The sequence below is a fragment of the Otolemur garnettii genome, unplaced genomic scaffold (assembly GCF_000181295.1).
Source record: "Otolemur garnettii isolate 467f Iridium unplaced genomic scaffold, OtoGar3 scaffold00229, whole genome shotgun sequence".
Taxonomy (NCBI): Eukaryota; Metazoa; Chordata; class Mammalia; order Primates; family Galagidae; genus Otolemur; species Otolemur garnettii.
This window is the reverse complement of record NW_003852624.1, coordinates 1,563,399-1,571,018: the sequence shown is the minus strand read 5'-3', so window position 1 is coordinate 1,571,018 and position 7,620 is coordinate 1,563,399. Positions and strand designations below refer to the sequence as shown.

Below are 7,620 nucleotides of genomic sequence, written 5' to 3'. Positions count from 1 at the left end.
AAGATCTTAGTTATTGTTGTTTAATTCATTTGGAAAATCTATTCTTCCTAGATAATGCAAAGACAAGTGGTAATCCGTCGAAGGTGTCTAGAACATTTTCACAAAATTTCACATTTATGAGGAATGGATACATTAAGTCCTACTGTACTTGGAGAATCATATAAGGTAATGTCATTAAAAGAGAAAAGATGAAGTGCATGCAAACCTCCTGGGCTTTAATTCCTTGACCTTTCTGAGATTAGATCCTTGAACTGTATACCGTGTATCTTAAAGTGAGAATCAGTTGTACTGGATGGCAAGTAAATAGTTACCTAACAAGTAGGAAGGAAATGCTTTTCTGTGTACCATCCTTTTTGGTAATGAGACTAGCTCTGTGGATTCTGGAAGAGTTTATTCAAGTGAGGATTTTCTGTGAGATGTTCTCTCAATCCATCAGTTGAAAACAGCTATAGGAAAATGTTTGGTTGTTTATTAAGATGTATTTGGTTTGGCTTTAACAAAAACCCTGGTAGCTCTTAATACCAGCTGGTGCTGAGAAGTCAGTACATCTGTGTCAATTTCTCACTTTTCTTTTGCTTGGAAAAAGACAGAAGCCAAGTTAATCTATGTGTTTACAGGCTGAGGTTTACATCAATAGGTATTTACAGGCTGAGCCTTGCACTTGAACTGGAGGTATAACACACCTACTAACTCCAAAGAGTCTTCAGATTCAGATGAGGAGGTAGGAACATATATCATATAATTACAGCATCTGTTATATTGTGACTGAAGTAATAAAGAAAGGTTGGTACCAGGTGGTGGTCAGAGAAGGCTACAAGTATAAGGTACTGGACAAGGAATCAGGCAGTAGTCCAAGGAATAGAGGCAGGAATAGAAATAGGTGGATTAGGAAGCATAAACCATGTAATTTGGTTGGAGCAAATGTTTGTACTAAGGTTTAGTGAAATGCAATGCTTTGAGAAGCAATGCCACTGCAGCTTTAAAAATGAAATGGATTTAACTGGAGTTTTCTTCTTTTTATAAAAATCTAAAAGATAACAATTAAATTTTTGATTTTCCGGTTAGAAAAAAAATCTCTCTTCAGACTTCAAAATTCAGTTTATTAATCATTTATCTGTAGATTGATTAATGACTCCATAATAAAGCTTTGCTTATGCAGGGCACTGTGCCAGGGATAACCAAGTCACAAAGAATATTAGGGTATGTTCTACTTAATGATAGTGGACAGGATAAGATAAGCATGAAAGTTTAAGGCAATGCGGCAGGATAAATAGGGAAGGAGTAATGCAAGTAATGATGGCTGCTTTGCTTCACAAACTAATGTAGGTAGCATGTCTGCAACTCAAGTAACTGCCATGAAGTATACATTGGTCTTGGACTATGTATAAGCCAGGATTGGGCCAGAGAGGAGAAGGAAAAAGAGGAAAAGGAAGAGAGGATGGGGCTTGCTGAGGGGGGAGGATGGAATGCAAGATGGTAGCAAACCAAGGGGTACAGGAAGTACCATTAGGAAGTTAGTGCAGAGAGCAATCCAAGAGGCGGGGTATGAGGCAGAGAAAGAGAAGAGGATTATGTCGCTCAGGTTTGGGGCTTAAGACACAGAATGGATGGAAATCTTAGTCAACTGGAAGAGGAGGAGGAGGGGAGAGTGGAGAGAAAGATGAGGCCGCCTCTTAATGAAGGATAATGAGCTTTTTTAATTGTTGTTTATTTTTCTATAATTCCTAAATTTTCTCTGGTGGACATTCATTACTTGCGCAATAAAAACTAAAAGGAGCATTCATGATATTTGAAATATTGGTATGTAAGAATGAAGGAATTAAACAGGTTTTGAGGACGTGACTAAGTGTTGGATTGATTAGTGAATTCCTTCACTTTTGTATTTTTAAAAATATTTTCTAGTTTGCCTACAAATTAGATATATTTTATAATGACTCTGTCTTATAATTAGAAAAAGAAGCTTCGTTTTTGTCTTTCTTTTTTTGGTAGACAGTCAAAGCCATACTTGAGATCAACAAAAGAAAGTCAGCCTGGTTAGGAACAGATGAGTCATCGGTCCAGGGCAAGGGCAAAGGAAAATCAAAGGGAACAGAACAGAGACCAGCAGAACAAAAGAGTCCAAATATCACATTCAGGCAGCCTTGATACCTGAGCCACTCCCTGTTGACACAAGAGCCAATTTATGGATGGTTCTGCCCTTCAGACTTCAGGGAATAAACTAAGAGGAATTTCTTGGGGAAATTAAAATGAGGTACATGGAAAACTGCCACACTCCAGAGTCCAACTTTTCTACGAAACTTGCCTTCCCAGACACTGGCTCTCTTTTCAAAGGAGTAGAGCTCATAGATGACTATGACAACCACATAAAGATCTTAATTTTTTGCACCATCTAAAGGAATTATAAACCTTGGCACTAATGAAGATTAGTTTTTGTGTCCTTAAAATGAAACAAAATTATCTTTAAACAAGATATTTATTGTTTTAGTCAACAAATCTTTTTTAAACACCTGCAGTTAACAGGAGGCCGGAATACCAGACACACTGTCAAAGTCAATCTTCCCCACAATGTTCTTGAGCTTAATGTTCTCTTCCTGACTCATCACATTCCAGCCATATTTGCTCATCTACACCTTCAGTGGGTGGGCCATCAGTTCACCAGGCTTCCCAGCCAGCAGCCCGTGGTCAGTGTGAAGGTATATGGTCCCCATGACATGGCAGAAAAAATTGGAGGCAGAGCTGTCAAATCCAGTTATACCTTCCAAGAGGTTCATGTTTTCATCCAGGGCTGCCAGAAGGACTAAGAGTGGCAGATCTTCATCAGGCCCCAATGAATAAAATCCATCAGATAGGCCTAGGCCACTCTTCTTGATGTACCTGGTAGAGCATGCTGGATGTTCCTGGTGGAAGTCAGTGTGGGGCAGGTTGGTGAGGGCCTTCAGCAGCCTTGGGCAATGACCATGGTGTGAAAGAAGGTTGGGTTGAACTGGCACAGGGGCAGGTCAGCCAGGTTGGCTTCCAGATCACAGGCGTCCCCTTGGCCTGCGTTTCCATGTAGCGCTCCAGGGTGGCCAGGTTCTCAAGACTGTGCCTGCTGATAAACCCCAGAGCAACTTGCCCATATTTGCCTTCATCTGCTCAAACATTGCCATGACCACTTTCGCCCTCCACATCCAGGACTGGTGCAAACGCCAGACCGGCACAGCATCCTCGAGGATCAGAAGATAAAAATTTAGTCCAAGTTTTAGGGACCTAGGGTCCCACAAAGTCACCTGGGACTCATGCTCTTTCCATTTCTCTGCTCTCCCACACATAGGGCATAGTTTCCGTTCTCCTGGTCCCAGAAAAAGTTCTAGCCACTACATCCCTATTTTAGAAGCAAAGTATATAACAAAGAGCAAAAAGCCAAGTCACCTCTCCTTAAGCAGATTTCTCAAAGTCCCACATGACATTTTGTTTGTATGTTATTGGTCAGAATTTAATCCCATGACCCTATCTCCTCCTATCAGCAAAGGAGGCTGAAAAATATTTTTTTTTTTTTTTTGAGACAGTCTCACTTTGTGGTCCTTGGTAAAGTTTTGTAGTGTCATAGCTCATACCAATCTCATATTCTTGGGCTCAAGTCATTGTCTTGCCTCAGCCACTGGAGTAGCTGGGACTACAGTTGCCCACCACCAACACCTGGCTATTTTTAGAGACAGGGTTGCTTGCTCAGACTGATGGTGAACTCCTGAGCTCAGGCAATCCGCCCGCCTCAGCCTGCCAGAGTGCTAGGATTATAGGCATGAGCCATCAGGCCTGGTTCTGAAAAATAGTTTTAATGAAGGCAGCAACATTCTCCCCTGAAAAGTAGAGTTCTGTTAAAAGAAAAAGGAGAAAAAAAAATGAAGAAGAGTGAATATTGGCAACAACTAGCAATCACTGACATGAGCTTTTATACAAAATATCCTTTTGAGCACTTAAATAAAAGTGCTCAATAAATAATTTTAAAGAAGTTGGGGATAGAAGAGTGAAATTGACAGTACTTCAGAGAAATTCTTCCCAGAAAAATAGTAGAGGTTCAATTACATCAGTCTTGGTTATTAAAACAAAAAAAACTAAGTAGCAGAGGAGTGAAATAATTGATGGAAACGCGGAAATCAAAAGAGGAAACCATTGGAGACAGAAATAATGAATTGTATATTAAGGTGATTTTTTAAGGTGACTGTCACTTTTTTCAGTCATTTGGGGAATTATCTACATCTTTTGATTTTCCTCCTAATTGTCTCCTAGCCTATGGGAGATTGAACAGAGTAAAGACTGAGTGAAGACACAAACAGAAAAACCTCTTTTAGAAAGTTAAGCAGGACCAGTGGGGAGGAACGCAGACGAGCCCAAATCAATGCCCGAGAGCATCTCTGGTCAAATATGGTAGCAGAAATTAAAGCTATTAACTTAATTAGAGTTGGGGTCAGATTTATCTGACTTCTGGTTCAAAGTTACAGTTTTTAAAGTGAGTTGAGGCTTGTTGATTGCACCCAGAAAATAGGTGGGAGTAGCTAAAATACCAAGAAAAGCCATGTGGTGGTTTCCAAGTGTTTGTTGTGGTAAAATAGGGGTCTTCCTTCATAGGGAAGAGCTATGAGATTGAGGTCCAAGGTCTGCCCTCTTCAGCCTGGAATTGCAGTCCTCCACAAGAGAATCACAATTCCAGTTCTTGAGCTGAAAACTTAACAGAGCAAAAGGCCCTTTATTTGGGATAGTATCTTTATTAATCCTACGATCCTTCCTCCCCATACCATGCTCCCTCCTCCCGCCTTACTTTTGTTTTTTCCCTCACTGGGCATCTCTTTCTGACCCATCACAATTCACAGCACATTCATTATCAACAACTTGTGAAATGGATATGGTATCTAAGCTGACCAATCTTAGCTCCCTAGTCTGTTTACTTTGTTTTTATTTTATTTTGGAGAAGAGGAACCAGCTAAAGTGGGAATTTAATATATGAAACAAGAAAACAAGATTTCTTGTAAAAAAAAAAAAAAAGTTAACAATAAACAAACCACAGAATCTGAAGAAACCCTGGTAAACAGCTATCTCAAGAGGCTGTATGGTAAAAATACCTTTTCTCTATGGATGTGTCCTTAAAAACTACACAAAAAGAAATGTGTGTTCAATATCTCTATTGCAGATAAAAACACTATTTGTTTGTGTTAGAGTGGGTTTATAAACATTAATTCCATTTTCCAAATTCTCCACTGAAAATTGTATTGACTATGTATATATATACATACTCTGTGTGTGTGTTACTAACCAGTACATTGTACCCCGTGATTGCATTAATGTACACGGCTATGATTAAATTTAAAATTAAAAAAGGGTAACTTTTCAAGGACCATTGAGAATTCTTTGTTTTATTTCTACTTAATTTTTAGTGGGATATGACCCTCTAAAATCCAGTCCATCTGTCAAGTGGCTAATTGTCTTTAAAATAATTTAGCAGGGAATTCTAAGGAGTAATCTGGAAAGGTCAATACTTATCCTCTGATTTTGCTCTAGTTTGCATTAGTTGAATTCAACTAGGCTGTATGTACAAAAAGGAGTCTGAGGGAAGAAAAGAGGGAAACTTAAAATTCTGTCAGGATATTGAAGATTTTTTTTATTTTTTTATTTTTAGAAGGGAAATTTATTACTTTGTCAGCAAAGGAGGAAAAATAGCAAACTGTTCACCTCAAAATACAGATTTATAAAAAAAAATTGGGCCTAGCTACTCGGGAGGCTGAGGCAAGAGAATCACCTAAGCCCAGGAGTTGGAGGTTGCTGTGAGCTGTGTGACGCCACAGCACTCTACCAAGAGCAACAAAGTGAAACTCTGCCTCAAAAAAAATAAAATAAAATAATTTTAAAAACTGGGGGGGGGGGGGGGGGAGGCAGCGCCTGTGGCTCAAAGGGGTGGGGTGCTGGCCCCATATGCCAGAAGTGGTGGGTTCAAATCCAGCCCTGGCCAAAAACTGCAAAAAAAAATTTTTTTTTGTAAGTCCAAACTGTGTAAAAGGCAAACATTGCTGTGTTTCAGAGTTACTAAGAGAGAAGCCCTGGGCTCCAAAAATGGCTGGAGTTTAATGTGGCCTTTCACTGGGAATAGAACTGGAAAGGGTCTATGATTCTGCTCACAGCAACACTGGGTGTTGGTGCCTTGTGATGGTGCCCAAGACTACCTCATGAGCATGTAGACACATCCCTCTTAACTGACACCCTAATCATGGTTTCCCTGCTGGCTTTATCTAGCACTATTCTGGTCTTTAAGCCAGGGCAGAAGAGTGGAGGGATATACCATCTGTACAGAACTCATGATTCAATTTTCTCAATATAGTTCAAATTCTTCACTCTTTCCAATGCATGAGTGACGTTTCTAGGGAAAAAAATGAGCAAGTGATTATTCATGTTGGCAACACGTTCTATTTTTTAAAAGTAGTATTCTAGGTAGGTGAACTCTAGGATTTTAGGGGATAGTGTGGGATCCAGAGAAAACCATTTCCCTTTCAGAATCTCAATTTCTTCATCTTAAAAGTGACAAAGAAAACTTAGGTAATTAAACAATATTGTTATAATAAAATTTGTGGCTATCTCAAAAGTCATTTGATTTGGGGATTTGGATGATTATAATTTAAAGTATGTGATGTTTAGGAAAATCATAATAGGCTGAATAATCAATTGCTTTAAAGATTTGAATTAAGGGACATTAGAAAATTACTTGCTTTCTTCATGTATTTTCCTGTGTAACTTGGTCCATTTTATAGGCTAAAATTAAGTTTCAGATCAGTGTACTGTATCAAACTAAGCAGAATTGCTTTTCATGACAGACCTAGAGAAAGGAAGATCATTAAGCACCTGGGTTTTAAAGTGCTCTCTTGCTTGGTGTCAAGCCAAACTCAAAGAAAGTGTAAAGAACGTAGATGTTGACTAACAAAAAAATCTGTAAAAAGGTTTTCTAATTATATCAGAAAGCTTATGAATGAAGTAACAGAATTTCTTACTGGAAGTTGATTTAAATAATAATGTTTAATTTTTTGACATGGCAAGTCCAAGGTTGGTTCAAGAAGCTTAACAAAATTACCAAGGACAGAGTCTCTTCATTTTTCTGATCTGGCATTACTCAGTGTCGTGGAAATGCCTCATTTCTGGTCCCAAAATTAGTTACAGGGTGGTCATCATAACTAATCACTGGCAAAAGGTAATGGGATGACTATAATTGGCTTATGCTGATTATCCATCCTTCCCTGGGGATGAGTCCCACATATTCCCCGAGCAAATTGCTGCCCAATCTCTGAACAAAAGTGGGATTCTATTGACAAGAAAGAGAGTGGAAGCAGATAATCACTACCTCTGCCACCATAATAAAATAAAATTTAAAAATTCTATGAATGTTAAAACAACAACAGCTGAACTTGGTTTAAAAGAACATCTCTTCATTGACTACATTCTACACCAGATTTGAGAAATCAATGTAAGATACTTCCAAACCAACACATATTCACTTCTTAAATGAGTTTATGACAACCTCGAGGGGGAAAGTAATTATGCCAGATTTGAGAAATCAATGTAAGACACTTCCAAACTAACATATTCACTTCTTAAATGAGT

At 38.7% G+C, this 7,620-nt stretch overlaps 1 pseudogene; it reads right to left on the bottom strand.

Annotated features, from left to right (window-relative positions):
- Positions 1 to 2,513: 2,513 nt before the first annotated feature.
- LOC100953313 lies at positions 2,514 to 3,149 on the bottom strand (annotated as a pseudogene).
- Between the last annotated feature and the right edge of the window lie 4,471 nt (positions 3,150 to 7,620).